This window comes from Gracilinanus agilis, chromosome 5 (assembly GCF_016433145.1).
Source record: "Gracilinanus agilis isolate LMUSP501 chromosome 5, AgileGrace, whole genome shotgun sequence".
Classification (NCBI taxonomy): Eukaryota; Metazoa; Chordata; class Mammalia; order Didelphimorphia; family Didelphidae; genus Gracilinanus; species Gracilinanus agilis.
In genome coordinates this window covers 207968226-207984893 of record NC_058134.1, presented here as the reverse complement: position 1 = coordinate 207984893, position 16668 = coordinate 207968226, and the positions used below count along the sequence as shown (strand labels likewise).

Genomic DNA, 16668 nt, shown 5'->3' with positions numbered 1-16668 from the left:
AAAATTAATTACAAGCTTTTGTGGTGAAAATTAGTATTACCAACATAGTTAGAAAAATAGTTTTTCCTTGTAATTTAGATACTCCTAGGTTATTAGCTCAGTGGTTAAAGAGTTGTTTAAGAGCTGTTATTTTCATTCAATGCATTTTTATTTCACTGGGATTATAATAATGGTTTCCAAAATTTCTATGCTGCTTTATCTGATGCTTGAGACTTGTTGTTGAATATGGTTATAAGATTGTTCTAGCTCTTTTGATAATACAAAGTATTAAGCCTAAGACCTACTCGATTCAGAAGGGGAAGAGGTAGTTTCCCATCTAGCTAAAGTTTATATATCAATTCACTTCAGCTTAGGTTAAGAAAGTAAACCTAAATTTGTTTGGCTGTATTTAAGCCATGTACAATAGGGTGAGTGATTTTCTATTTAAGGTAATTTGGAAATACATCTGACTAAATTAACATCATCTGAATAGCAATAGGTATTGTTAAAAGGGCTTCTCTTTCATCTAGATCAGTGATTCCCAAAGTGGGCGCCACTGCCCCCTGGTGGGTGCTGCAGTGATCCAGGGGAGCGGTGAATAACTATAAGGGAGTGGTGATAGCATGTGACAGGTGGAGCTAAGTAATATTTTTTCTGGAAAGGGGGTGGTAGGCCAAAAAAGTTTGGGAACCACTGATCTAGATGTTATTAGATTATGAACTAAACTTTTAAAAGAAAAAAATATGTGAAAGCTGTTATATTATTAGCCCTGCTGGCCATATGTTGTAGTATTCTGGAGCAGCATAGTTAAGAGGAAGTTTCATCTGAAATTACTTAGCTATCACTTATAGAAATTATAAAATTATTGGTTCTTATTAGGGGTTATAGTTATATTATATTAATATTTATTATTTATTTATTTTGTTTATTATTGAATTCAATCAATACCCAATTGTTTTATATATAATATAAATTACATTTATTAATATGTATAATATTGATACATAATATTGAAGCCTATCAAGTATTTAACAAAGTATGTTTTTTAATAGGGGAAATTGATCATTGGTTAATGGGAAAAGGCACAAAGAAAGAAATTTGAAAAATTTCCTTCTTTGCTTAAGGACAAAGCTCTTGTGTAGGAGTTTGCTGCTGTGTGACATTCCAGTCTCTTCCTCAATATTTCAGTATCTCAAAGAGACATCCTACTCCACTTAGATTTGTTATTTAATATAATATTAACACTTACACGCATATATATATATACGTACATATATATATATATATATGTTTCATTTGATACAATTTGGAATTAGAAAGGAGAAAGGAGTATCTTTACATATCCCATTCTAAGTCTGTTATTAACAGTTAAGACTTCTGGGTAAATTCCTTTATGTGACCATCAAACTTAGGGATAGAAGTTGCCTTCTTAGAGAAGGTTTTGTTTTCTATGGGCTCAGTGTGTAGGATTACATTCTTAGTAGCATCTCATCCTACAAAGGGGAAATGAACAGCTGAAGTGTATAACTAGAGTAAGTAACTGGAATGAAAATTTTTAGCAAGATCAGATGATTATACATGTCAAATATAATTGTTTCTAATGGGATAAAAAGGCCTTGAGCATGTTCTAATAACAAGTTGTAAAAAGCAGGCACAGAATTTTCTGATTTCTCAGTTGTTACTTGAATTTCCTAAACAATATCAGCATACTATTTCGCTAAGTTACATCACAGGGCACTTCTAGGTAATAAACTGAAGTTTCTTTGCTTGCCAGGACTTGAATCTGAGATGCAGAAATGAAATAGGTGAATGCTACACATTAGTAAAGAACAAAATTTTTAACTAGAAGAACTCATTCTAAAAGCCAGATTCTCATAAATTCTTTTAGATTTCCCCTTCAGCTGGCTTATTGGCAGTCTCTAAATCAAGCATTTCTTTTACATAAAGATAGGAGCAGCAAAGAGTAGGAAAAATACAAATTCTCTAGAATAGAAGCTTACAAATTGATGGGGTCTTTCCCCCCCCACATTAATAGGATTAGGACAACAAGGTTTGAGCTCATTTTCACCACATGGCCCAACTATCGGCAAATCAAAATTAAAGGGATTGTATTGAATTTGTCTTAAGATCTATTTTGCAAGAAATTTTAGCAGAAAGGAGATGTCCATAAGTGACCTGAACTTGGGAATCTGATCTCCTAGAAAAACTGTTCTGGGAATCAGCCTATTCCAGAACGCCAGACTGCGGTTGGAAATGTTTTCAGAAAACAGAGAGCTGCATGAGATGACCAAATCCTTAGAGATAATGGACTGATGAAGTGAATAGTGGAAATGGGTTTCCCATCCCTTTCATTTCTTCTCCAAGCACTGTGATTCTATGTTAGTGAACCTCTATTTCCCTTTCCCTTCATACTGTGCTCATCAGAAGTATTTGTCCTATCAGTTGATGATTCATTGAGAAAACTCTCTCTTAGTGAATCAAAGTCAGAAATGAAGAGAGTTGTTTTTAATATTGTGTTAATATCGATTGGTAATGTTTCCTTCTTAGTCAAATGGCCATCCCTTACAGTAATTGAAAAAGAAGCCTTTTTCTACCGTCCTAGAAATATCATCATTTATCCTATTTTTTTTTAATAATCCTATAAACAGAAGCTTTTTTATAATCCTAAACAGAACCAACTTGGGCTGATCTAGACTACCAAAAGCAATCTGAGTCCCCTTGCCTCCTAATTAAGGTTTGGAGCATATGATGAAAGTTAAATTGGCCAGAACGAAGTGGCTTTTCTTGTTTAGACAGCCAGAAGTGGCTAGAATCCCATGACCAGGTTTCAGTCCTCACATGAACCTCTCTCCCCCTTTCCCTTCTGAGTCCATAAAAATCTGTCAGTTTTCTCAGTTGACACCATGTACTCGGGTGCATGGCCATGCTCCAGGCTCACTTGACTTCCTAATTCTCAATTAAAGACACCTTTTTTTTTTTTTAATATACACGGGTTTGTTTTATTTCAGAACTCAATATTCCCTACCTGATGCCTTAGGTATTACTTCTATGCACTCTAGCTAAGTTGTATGATAATGGAAGAAATATGGTAATTGTATACCCAAGATTAAGTGACGTCAACTGCCCAAAAAATAAGCTGAGGGAAGAAATGAGTACCACGTAGTGAAGGGAGCAGTGGATGGACTAGGGATTGGGAAACCTCGGTTTGATTCCAGCTCAGTCATTCACTAGCTGTGTGATCCTGGGGTAAGCATGTCCCCTTTGGGGCACTCGCTTTCCCCATCTGTAAAATCGCCTTCCTTTGTAGACCAGACATTCTATGATTCTCGGAACTGATGCTGAGATACGTAGGAGAACTAAGGCAGGGAAAAGATGAGACAGTTAAAGCTAGAGACCACCTTGCAGTTTTCAGAGTTAAGTGAGAAATAAAAGGCAAGGGACTGAAAGTGAATGAATGTCTTGTTTCTTCCCTGGATCCCCGAGCAGGGAACTCTGCACAGTGGTCCTTTGAATGGCTCAGGATGGGGCGAACACAGGTACAGTTATCATTCTGAAAACACACAGCCCACAGCTGATGTAGCCTTAGTTAGAAGAACTTGTGCTAGACTGGCTTAGACTTCAATGTCACATTGACAGATTAAGCTTTTCTCTTGCAACAGCAGGTACTTAAGCCCCAGGATATAAGTGCTGCTAATTAAACTGAATGTTTTAATATTCATTTACCACATGTATCCACTATACCTCAAAATATGTGTGTGTCCCCCACCCCCATATCCTTTCTTTCTACTAAAAAAATAGCTTTGCCATTTTCTGGGGACATACCCCATACCCAGAACCAATCTTTGTAACAAAACAGACAAACTCACACACTGGTTCTGCCTCAGTCTACACTTAGAGTCTACTACCTTTCTGTTTTGAAAGGCAGTAGACTGTGCCAAGAAGAAGAAAATAAATTTATGGCCAGTCATTTGGAGCCAAGATTGGTCAATTTCCTCTTCTATAAAATGAGTTAGAGAAGAAAATAGCAAGCCACTCTAGTATCTTTGCCAAGAAAACCCCAGAAGAAATCACATAGTCAAACATTATTGAAAATCAACTAAATAATATACTTTGTATATACATACATTTGTTCAGCCATTCCCCTATTGATGAGCAGCTGCCTTTTTTTTTTTAACTACTGCAAAAAGCGGTAACATTTTTAACACTACAATTCTGCCAAGAGTTCACTAATCTGTCTGTCCAATATTTACCACTTTTGTTTTGTTTTGTTTTTACAATTTTGTGGGCATGAGGTGAAGCCATAGACCATTTACAGTTTCCTACTCAAACATTCATCCCAGTACCAGTGACTCTTGCTGGTCAAATCAGACTTTGTTTTCAGAAGACATCATTTTCATTTAAATACATTTGACTGTGATGACTTACTAAATAAGCATTATGCTGCAGTGGATAGAGTTGGGCTCAAATTCACAAAGACCTATGTTCCAGCACAACCTCTGACCAACTCCAAAGATTGAATCATGGAATTTAAAGTCAACCTTCTAAGACTCTTAAATTGTTGTCCATATATATTGGTAGATTTCCTCAGTGGAGGTTCCCTGATTATGAAATAACAGGGATAAACCATAAAAAAAGAGGGAGGGAAGAAAGGAAGGAGGGAAAGAGGAAGAGAGAAGGGAAGGAAGGAAAAATAGAAGATAGGGAGGAGAAATAGAGAAGGATAAAACAGAATTACTTTGAGAAATTTAATGATCATGGATTTAGAACTAGTAAGGGCCTTAGTTCATCTAGTCCAATCTTTTCTTTTATAGATAGACTAAGACCCTGAACTTAAGTGACCTGTCCTGGGTCATAGAATGAATAATAAATATAAATTCAGTGCTCCTTACATTGTACCACACTTATCAAGAGCTATCCTGGGATCATCTATTGAATGATATAACCTCCAAAATCTCTTTCAGCTCTAAATTCTATGATTCAATCTATAGGAGCTAGAGGAAATGATATAGTTTGCGATCTGAGGGAGTCTGTTGAGCAGGATCTCTTTCTAAATTTTGTTTGGAGCCCTATTTCCAGGAGATCTAGAGACCTTGCCAGACAGACTTAATCCTTTCAGCTCTGCAATTGACACCCTGGGGCTACGATGAATATCTCATGTGTAGTCCACTATATCAGACCAACTAGTCCAGCCATATTTCACTTTATTCTCCCATCATTTTCTCACCAACTTCCTTGACCCCACAAGTATACTTTATATCCCTGCCTTCCACTTCTGTTTTATGGTATTGTTCACTCTATGCACCATACCACCTAGCATCCCCTTCCAGTTCTTTAACTATAGTCTCATTGATCTTGTAAAAACTCTTCTTGCTGAGACTACAGCACTTAATTTTCCCTTTATTGTTAAACATGGTCTTGGTTAGAGTATATCCCATAGTCTGTTCTGTCCTCTATTTCCTTTTATGCACTCTGCCCTTCTTCAGTTTAGTTCCACAAAATTCATAGATTGACCTCTAAGGGGATATGTGGCAGGGTAGAGTTAAGGATGTCCACTGTTTATTGCAACAGAATTAATTCTAGGTTAAGGGCAGGGCAGAGAAAGAAATCCCTGAGTGGATCCTAAAGAACAAGCCAATAGATCAGATAGTGAACCTTGCTGGAGAATTGGGCTGGTGAGGTGGGTGTACTGAAAGAATACTAGGGATTAGTGTTCTCCACTGCTAATTCATAAGGCTTTTGTGTTCTTGCTTATTAATTCAACCCATGGAACCACAATAGTTACTCTACTTCTCACATTTATTCATTTTCAAAAATGTATTTATTTAATTTAGACTATTTTTCTATGGTTATGTGATTCATGTTCTTTCCCTAGCCTCCTCCCTCTCCCCTCCCATAGCCAATGAGCAATTCCACTGGGTTTTACATGTATCATTGATCAAGACCTATTTCCATATTATTAATATTTTCAACAGAGTGCTCATTTAGAGTCTTCATCCCCGGTCATGTCCCCATCAACCCATGTGATCAAGTAGTTGTTTTCTTCTGTGTTTCTACTCTCACAGTTCTTTCTCTGTATGTGCATAGTTTTCTTTCTCATAAGTCCCTCAGAATTGTCCTGGGTCATTGCATTGCTGTTAGTAGAGAAGTCCATTATGTTCGATTGTGCCACAGTGTATCAGTCTCTGGGTACAACATTCTCCAGGTTCTTCTCCTTTCGCTCTGCATCAATTACTGGAGGTCATTCCAGTTCACATGGAATTCCTCCAGTTCATTATTCCTTTGAGCACAATAGTATTCCATCACCAACAGATACTACAATTCGTTCAGCCATTCCTCAATCAAAGAGCATCCCCTCATTTTCTGATTTTTTTGCCACCACAAAAAGCGTGGCTATAAATATTTTTGTTCGAGTCTTTTTCCTTATTATCTCTTTGGGGTACAAACCCAGCAGTGGTATTGGCTGGATCAAATGGCAGGCAGTCTTTTAAAGCCCTTTGGGCCTAATTCCAAATTGCCCTCCAGAATGATTGGACTAATTCACAACTCCACCAGCAATGCACCAATGTCCCAATTTTGTCACACCCCCTCCAACTTAAATACTTTCCTTTGCTGTCATATTAGCCAATCTGCAAGGTGTGAGGTGGTATTTCAGAGTTGTTTTGATTTGCATTTCTCTAATTATAAGAGATTTAGAAAACTTTTTCATGTGCTTATTGATAGTTTTGATTTCTTTACCTGAAAATTGCCTATTCATGTCCCTTGCCCATTTTTCAATTAGGGAATGGCTTGATTTTTTTTTGTACAATTGATTTTGTTCCTTATAAATTTGAGAAATTAGACCTTTGTCAGAGGTTTTTGTTATAAAGATTTTTTCCCAATTTGTTACTTCCCTTCTAATTTTGGTTGCATTGGTTTTGTTTGTATAAAACCTTTTTTAATTCAATGTAATAAAAATTATTCATTTTACATTTTGTAACATTTTCTATCTCTTGCTTGGTCTTAAATTCTTTCCTTTCCCATAGATCTGACAAGTATACTATTCTATGTTTACCTAATTTAATTATAGTTTCCTTCTTTATATTTAAGTCATTTACTCATTCTGAATTTAACTTGGTTTAGGGTGTGAGATGTTGATCTAAACCTAATCTCTCCCATATTGTTTTCCAATTTTCCCAGAAGTTTTTGTCAAATAGTGAGTTTTTGACCCAAAAGCTGTCATTTACCCCAAGTCTATTCCATTGATCCTCCTTTCGATCTCTTAGTCAGTACCATATTGTTTTGATGACCACTGCTTTATAGTACAGTTTAAAATCTGGAATTGTTAGGCCAATGACCTTCACATTTTTTTTCATTAGTTCTCTTAATATTCTTGATCTTTTGTTCTTCCAAATGAACTTTGCTATAATTTTTTTCTAATTCGGTAAAAATGTTTCTTGGTACTTTGATAGGTATGGCACTGAATAAGTAAATTAGTTTGGGTAGGATTGTCATTTTTATTATATTAGCTCATACTACCCATGAGCAATTAATGTTTTTCCAATTGTTTGGATCTAGTTTTAATTGTGTGGAACCCATGTTTTGTATTTGTGTTCATAGAATTCCTGTGTTTGTTTTGGCGATAGATTCCTAAATATTTTATATTGTCTAGTGTGATTTTAAATGGAATTTCTCTTTCTAACTCTTGCTGCTGAGTTTTGTTGGAAATATATTTATAAATGCTGTGATTTATGTGAGTTTATCTTGTATCTTGCAACTTTGCTAAAGTTTTTTTATTATTTCTACTAGCTTTTTAGTTGATTCTCTAGGATTCTTTAGTTAGATCATCATATCATCTGCAAAGAGTGATAGTTTAGTTTCCTCATTGCCTACATTTCTTTTTTCTTCTCTAATTGCTACTGCTAGTGTTTCTAGTACAGTTAAATAATAGAGATGATAATGGGCATCCTTGTTTCACTCCTGATCTTATTGGGAAGGTTTTTAATTTAGCCCCATTGTAGATGATGCTTGCTAATGGTTTTAAATATATACTGTTTATTATTTTTAGGAAAGGCCCTTCTATTTCTATACTTTCTAGTGTTTCCAGTAGGAACAAGTGTTGTATTTTGTCAAAGGTTTTTTTTTCTGCATTTATTGAGATAATCATCATATTTATTCATTTTTAAGGTGTGGTGGTTTGGGGGGAGTCTTGGGGAGGAAGGAGTTTGGTGAATCAGAACTGGAGGAAATGTCTCTTCTTCATTATGTTGGGCATGAAGACAAATATGGAGACTGGTATTGCATTTTTAAGGGGAAAAGTAATCCTGGTGAAGCTGGTAGTTTAACTATCAATCTGAGTTATTAAATGCCTTGCTGGTGAAAGCCTGTATGAGATAATAAAGAAAAGACAATGAGGACTTCTTTACTGAGACTGATTACCTATTATCTTTTAAAAAATGCTGAAAAAACATTTTCTAATAACTGAATTTAACTCTCAAGCTGTGGGGATGTGTCCTAAAGAGAAATCTTGAGACATTCTGGCTCACAAACTGAGAGAGCTGAAGAGGGATACTGCTTTTCAAGAGTTGAAGTCAACAATTGCAACTGCTGGTTAGAAGTGCGTCTGGTTGTAATTTTTCTTACTGTAATACACTTAGCACTGATGTTTATTTAAGTTAGTGAGACTAAGAAGTTTGAGAGAGAGAGATGAGGCAAAATTAAAGGCAAAAGAAAAAGGTTTCTAGAATTTATTTTCTAAACTGAAGTAGGGACTCAAAGACAAATGCTTAGTGAGATTATTATTTCTATTAATTTATAAGGAAATATCCAAACATGTTCCTTGATGACAATCACTATGGTAACAAGTCAAGTAGCAGCAGAGTTTTGTGTGCTTGTCAACTAGTACAGGGAATGAACTCAAAATCTACCTAAGCTATAAATGGGGTAGTCATTTTCAAAATCCTATTATACAATGGAATTAGAAAAAATATGAAAAAAGGATCCTATGCCCTCTCATATCCTCAAATTCAGACTAAAATAATCTACATATAATATTACTGGTAAATTCATTTATTTATTTTGAGGCTATGTCTGTGTAGGCTCACCAACTTCTCCACTTTTTCAATTTCCATTACTTAATTCTACTGGATATCTCCTGCCCTTCCTCAAAATGCATTTATTGTGAGTTGTTACTTTTTAAGCCATAAAAAATAAAAAATAAAAAATAAAAAAGGAATGTTGGAACCACTCCCAGTGGCAATTCTCTAAGCCAATGGCAAATGTCTAAACCTTTTTTAAATGTCAATGCCCTTCGACAATCCTGAAAAACCTGTGGACCCCTTCTCAGGATAATGATTTTAAGTGTACAAAATAAGATATTTATGATTATAAAGGAAATCAATTATATGAAATAAAGATGCAATTTTTTTATCCAAGTTCATAGACTCTTGGAAATCTATCTATAGATTACTTGGACCATGGACCCAGGTCAAGAACTCCTGCTCTAAACACTTGTTGGTTTTTTTTCTCCGTCAATGCCAGTAGCTCCCAATAACTTCCTTACTCTATTATTGGAACCCGCCCAAATAAAGAAAAGAATTTAAAGGGGATAAGAGAAAGGATAGAAGGAGCAGTGAGGAGCCTGAGATAAAAATCTGATGGAGGAGAGGGAGGGGCAGGGTGTTTAGCATGTGAACCAAAGAAACATTAAACAACAACAAAAATTTCCCTGAGAGGCAAAGAATGCCATTTCCAGTTAAGAGGCATACTGAAGAGCCTGCTTCCTGGTTTTTAGCTTCTTCTTCTATTATGATATACGTTTTACACTTATGGATTATCCCAGATCTTTTATAAACCTAAAATTGTTCTAAAGGCAGCAGGATCAAGTCGCTGAACTATTCTTGAAGCCACCATTACTGAGATTGAGCTCCTCGGGTCCTAAATTAGAAAGTGAAGGGCAAGGAAACAAAACAGACAAAAATACCATTCTTCTCATGTGGGAATATTTACGGAAGAGTTTATATATACTGAATGAATCTTATGTAAGAGTCAACATGTTCAAAACACTAAAAATAAGTCTGGATACATTTTGGTGAGCAAACTTGGTGTATTGAATCCTTCTGAAAAAATGGGGGGAACACGGTCTACAGGTGAAACCAATTAGGTACTCCCTATCTCAGCTTTCCCCCCAAAATGCCACCATGGTGATAGATAAAATGGCAGGACAGTTTCCACTTAACAGAGCACAAAATATCCAGGATAGCAGGCCAGTAGATGGCACTTGGGGGAGGCCATGGCAAATCAAGAGGAACTTCTAGGAAACAATGGATGTCACTGGAAGTAAAATGAGAATAAGAGAAGGTAGAGAGACAAGACTTGGTAATGAAGCAGTGTCTCTGTCTACTCTGACCTCTGGAAAACTGTAACTATCCCATTCCCACTCACTAGGCAATATGTCCAAATGCTCCTCAGTCATTTGATGCTTGGAGGGAAGATGGTGTAGACATTAACAAAGCAAACATTTTTATTCACTTGGTATTCCCAAACTCTCTCTTTGCATCTACCAACCTGTATCAGGAATCACCTTCCATCACTTCATCCCTTGCAACTATCAGTATAAAAACAGATCAGTTGGTCTATTAGTCAGTTATAGGTTACAGGTAAGAGATTCTAGAAATAAATTAATCATATATGGTCTACCACATTGGATACTCAGTTCATAAACACTCTGAACCACTAAAAATTATTCTCTCCTCAGGTCACAGGCTTCTTTACCAAATGGAATCCTAATGCAAATATGTTCTCTTTTAGGGAACCTACGCTATTAAAAAAAAAATTACCTAAGGAAGTTGTAATGGGAACCATAGAATTTTAGAGTTGAGAGGAATCATCTACCCCCAACCTTATCATTTTAAATATAAGGAAACTGAAGCACAAGAGCAGTGAAGTTTTTCCAAAATCATACAGAGAGTGAGTGTCAGTTAAATTCATATTGAGTCCAAATCTAGTAATTTTTTCAGACAGAGAAAGATAGAGATAGACATGGACACAAGAGACACTGAGATGTATTTCCCCCTCAAAATTACTCAACCAGAACAGAATAAAAACTGGTCAAAATATTTACATTTTTTAAGTTGACTATTTCACATAGCACACATTCCTGGTTAAAAGCGGGAATACTTCTACTCATAAAATTCCCCTTTAGGATTCTTTAGGCTTATCAAACCTAATTCTCTGTACCGGAGTCATCCTTAAGTAAAACTCTGAAGTAAGTAAAGTTTGACTTTGCAATCTCCTCCATCTGATTCCTGTTTTCCTTCGTGGTTCTTAGTCCCAATTTTCTTAGAGCTCCGGATTCTTCAGAATTCAGTGGTTCAAATTCCTGAGAAGGTATTGGTTAATCTTAAAATACTCTACAGGGATATATCTCCATTCCAATCCCCACTTTCACTTTTTACCTTATTTACTATTTAAACCTTTCAAGACTAAAAGAAATAAGGGAACTTCTCAAGTCTTTTCCAATTTGTGGAATATGTGATACTTGTCAGATAGGAAGTTAGTAGTAGATCAGGATTCAAAGATTTAACACCTTAGTCTATTCTTTAGGTAAAAGCATCAGCCTTTTTTTGTGTGTGCCTTCCAGGACCATAACAATTTAAGGCAATTTTAAAAAAGCATTTAATATATTTTAGAGTCATTCATAGTGCCCTGAACATAGTAGGTACTCAATAAATATTGAATAAACTGTAGGAATTGTTACTTTAAGTACTTTCCCAATGTTGTCATTGTTCAGTTGTTTTTCAGTCATGTCTGACTTAAGCCTTTGCTATTTGAGATTTTTTCAGCAAAGATAGTGAAGTAGTTTGCCATTTCCTTCTCCAGGTTATTTTACAGATGAGGAAACTGTGGCAAATAGAGTTACGTGACTGGCCCAGGGTCACATAGCTAGTAAATGTCTGAGACTAGATTTGCACTTAAGAAGATGAGTCTTTCTGACCCTAGGCCTGGCACTCTATCTGCTGTACACCTAGCTGCCCTACTTTCTCATTAAGGAATACTAAACAAAAGTCCACTTGCCTTCCTAGATCTATAAGAATTCATATTCCTAGATCCCGGGTTCTTCAGAGAAAGAGGCTAGACCTGTTTCAGTTTCTTAAGAGAGTACCTAAACTTAGCACTCACAAAATTAGACAGAGGTCTGGCTTTAGGTGAAACTTGTGATGCCGTTGGGACCCTTTTCACAGAATATGAGAGATGGAAAGGACCTCAGACCCTGCACTGCTACATCCAACACATACTCAAAAAGTATTCTCACTATAATCTGTCCCAGTGGCCATTCAGGCACTGCTTTAAAAATTTCCAAGGGAGGGAAACTCCAAAACTGTTAAAGCAGTCCATTCCACTTTTGAATGACTCTGTTAGGATGTCTTTCCTGATATGGAACCTAAAGTAGCCTCTATTCAACTTCCATTCATTAATCCTGTATCTATCCTCTGGGATCAGCCAGGGCAAGTCTAATATAACATAAAATATTTATAATATATAACATATATGCATATAAAATATATGCATCTTATTTTTACATAGTTGGTTCCATGTTGTGTCCTTCAGTAAACTATGTGTTCCTTGAAGGTAGAAACTCTTTTTTGCCTTTTTTTATATCAATAGTGTCTGGCAAATGTCATTGTTGTTGTTCAGTCATTTCAGTCATGTCTGACTCTTTATGACTCCATTTGAGGCTTTCTTGGCAAAAATACTTCTCCAGCTCATTTTACAGATGTGGAAACTGAGCCAACTAGGGTTATGTGACTTGCTCAGGGTCACACAACTAATTAATGTCCAAGGCCAGATTTGAACCTAGGAAGTTGAGGCTTCCTGACTCCAGACCCAGCACTCTCTCTTCTATGCTACCTAGCTTCCCCACCTGGCTCAGAGTAAGCACTTAATAAATGCTTGTTGAAGCCTTGATTTGATCCCTCAATAATCTTCATTGGCTCCCTATTGCTTCCAGGACTAAATAGAAACTTTTTTCACTTGAATTTTAAAGCCCTTTGCAACCTATCCTGAAACTATCTTTCCAGTTTTACTCTGTATTATTCCCTTTCTCAGACTCTACTTACACCGTCTTGCTGTTTCTTATACATAGAACTCCATCTCCCACTTCCAGGTCTTTGACTGACTGTTACCCTGAGTCTGAAATGTTCTCATTCCTCATCTCTCCCTCTTAGGATCTTTTATTTCCTTCAGCGGCCAGGTCAAGGGACAATTTTCTTTTTTAACTTTTTGCTTTTCTTTGGAAGTGTGTTTGGTCTTTCAGATAGCAACTATGCAGAACGGACTTCCATATTGGTCCTTGTTGTAAGAGAAACTCATACAAAACCAAAATCCCCAAATAAAACTGTAAATACACTAACGTGAATGTAACATGCTTTGATCCTCATCTGTGTAACTCCAACAGCTCTTTCTCTGAAGCATTCCCTGTCATTAGTTTTTCAGGATTGTCCTAGATAATAAGTAGCAAGCATTTTAAAATTAATTTGTCCCTCCTACTACTACCATCCCGTTGAACTTAAATAAATGTGAGTTAATTAAAATTTTGTTTAATAAATCCACATATATATATATATATATATATATATATATATATAGAGAGAGAGAGAGAGAGAGAGAGAGAGTCTTTCTCAAGTGCTATTTTCTACATGAAGCTTTTTCTGATCCTCTCAAAAGCTAGTGTCTTCCTCAAAAAATGTATTGTGTAATTATGTTCATATTTATTTATGTCAATGTGTTTTGTCTTTATATTACAAGAACCTAAGCATAACACCTGGCATTTAATATAAATTTAATAAATGCTTGTTGTTTGATCGGTTTGGTAATATAGCTAGTAAACATCAGAGATGAGATTTGAATGCAGGTCTTACTGACTTCATGCCCAAACATTCTGTCTACAATGCCATATTGTCTCTACATGAATGGCATCGATAAAAAAAGGAAGTGATTTCTCCAAGGTCATACAAGTAGTGAATAATCAAGCTAGGTTCAAACCTAGATCCTCTTACTCCAATCTCGTATTCATTCCACGGCACAAAAGCAAAGCCCTGATTAACACTGTAGGAAGTACCCAGTACTAGGGATTTCCACAAGAATCTAAAAATGCTTATTGGGCGTCCACCCACAAGCATATGCTGAGAATAAGCCATGGGTGGGAACTACAAGGAAAGACCAGATATTTCTAAAGCAGAGGTTCGTAACTTTTTGTGTGACACTGACCCCTTTGGCAGTCAGGCGAAGCCTTCTCAGAATAACGTGAGCTTTTCTTCACAGTGGAAAGAAATACTCAGTTTCCTTTCGCTGTTGTTCAGTCATTTTCAGTCGTGTCTAACTCTTCATGACCCCATTTGGGATTTTCTTGATAAAGATACTGGAGTGGTTTGCCATTTCCTTCTCCAGGTCATTTTACAGTTGAGGAAACTGAGGCAAATAGGATTGAGTGATTTTGTTTTTCTCTCCTACCACTTTACTCAAATGAGGAAGCTTCAGGAGAGACTTTGAAACTAAGCTTGACTTCAGAAGAACAGGCTTCACAAATCCCCAGCCAAGAAGACCCTGGTGACAGACTAGCCCAGCCATTTCATTTTGGCTTTTGGGACCATTAATCCCGATCTCCTTCAGACTTTCCTGGTCCACAGTCCTCAGTTTCCCCAGGGTGGAGACACTCAGTGGAACTTGTACTTCCAGCCTGGTTTGAGGTTCATGTAAGTGGACTTCAACCCTTCAGGTTCTGGCTACCGAATGTCCTTGTAACGCTCACCCTTGGTACTCACCACCTGGTTGTCATATCGGATCAGTTTCTTAGGAGCCTCCTTTGGGGCCACAGACCAATGAGTTTTCTGATCTTCTTCACTATCCACCATCATGTCCTTTTGTAGAATGAAGGATTTCAGTTCTTCCTTCTTGGAGGTACCCTGTGACCTTGATGTGTCCTTTGAATTGTTGCCTAAGGCTTGGGGTTCCACTTTCTCCTCTACCATGATGTGAAGAGCTTTTTCCAGGTCCCCCCAAGCCATAGCCAATGCCTGCTGTGCCCTCCCCAGTGTACAGGATGGGACCATTTCCAGGAGCAGCTGTATCCCAGCCTAGAGTTCATCAACCTCAGAAACTTCCTCAGTCTTTGTGCCTCCCCTTGTGGAGTAGGGTAGAGGTATGTGCTTGAGACTTCCTGATCTCTTGGGTACCTTCCTCCAGGCTCTGGAGAAGTTCTGGAGAAGCAGGGGCATTGTCCTCTTGGCTCTCAGGACATACATTCTCCTTGTTCCGGGCATCGCTGAGCTGACTTGAGAGGTTGAACATCATGTCACAAACTGTCCCACTGGGGATCTTGGCAAAGCCAGGCACATAGGCATCCATCATTTCTGCAAAAGCTTCCATGTCAAAGTTTTCATCAGATGCCCCTGGAGAACCCAGGTCCTCTAGGACCCCAGTTATGTAGGAGAAGACAATTTCATCCAAGCCACTGAGATCAACACCTAGGACATGATTTTGGGCAAAGCCGATCGGTACATCTTGAATGATTCTCTCAAGCTCCATTGTTCTCTCTTTTTCTGCTCTCCCAGCACTGGCACAGGTGGTGGCTCATCCTGTACAGCAGAGCAGTTCCCACCCCTTACCACGGAGAGAAGTGCACAATAGCACAACAGCTAACCAAATATCTGAGGCTAGATTTGAACTCAGGAAGACGAGTCTTCCTGACTCAAGGACTGGCACTCGCTCTATCCACTGCAGTACCTACCTATGCTCACTTAGAGGAGCCACTATTCAGAGAAATTCTGTATTACCAGAGTACCTAGGTTTTCATCTTCTACGAAAATTGACTCCTTTCATGTACAGTTTCTTAACCTCCTGGAAATCAGCTCCATCATTCCCAAACAACCTGTTGCCACCATAATGTTCACATTCTAATGACAGTCTTTTGGTTGGTCCAATTTTCGATTTTTTAAATTTCATATTTTATTTTTCTCAATTTCACATTTCTCTTTGTATTTAAAATATAAAATTTATATTGCTCAATTTCCTCCTTGTGCAAGGGATGAATCGCCCTCTCTCACAATATAACTGGCTTGTTGATAGAATCCAATAATCCTTAAAAATGGCTCAGGTGAATTCTCCTTGTCAATAGGAGCACATCCTCCCCATAGCTATCTGTGATTTATTTGCTCTTACTGCCCTCATAGTCAGCCATGGTAGAAATTTGGAAAGATAAGCCAGGGAGAGAGACCTTGTAAGCACATCTCCCATCTTCACTGGTTTCTTTAGCAAGCTGTTGATTTTCCTCTGGAGCCTCCAGTAGTTCAGTTCTTCTCTTCAAGTCAACTCCAATTCCAAAGTCATTTATTAAGGACCTACTAAATTCTGATTGCTGGAGATACAAAAATGAAAACCTTTGACTTCAAGGAAGGAAGGAAGGAAGACATGACACATACACACATAAAACATCTAGACAGATGCAAAGTTTTTACAAAGAAGAAGAGAAAAGAAGAAAAGAGTGCTAATAACTGATGATATGATGGACAGATAGGTAGGTGGCAGTGGATAGACTATCAGGCTTGGAGTCAAGAAGACTCATCTTCAGGAGTTCAAGTCTGGCTTCAGACATTTATTAGATGTGTGACTCTGCTTAAGTCACTTAATTCTGTTTGCCTCGGTTTCCTCATCTGT

General features: G+C 37.2%; 1 protein-coding gene and 1 pseudogene across 1 annotated transcript in view; both read right to left on the bottom strand.

The window, feature by feature from the left end:
- CACNA1C (calcium voltage-gated channel subunit alpha1 C) overlaps window positions 1-16668 on the bottom strand; it is a 1013247-nt gene that overhangs the window by 544636 nt on the left and 451943 nt on the right. The window lies entirely within an intron of this gene.
- Window positions 14670-15540, bottom strand: LOC123249340 (annotated as a pseudogene).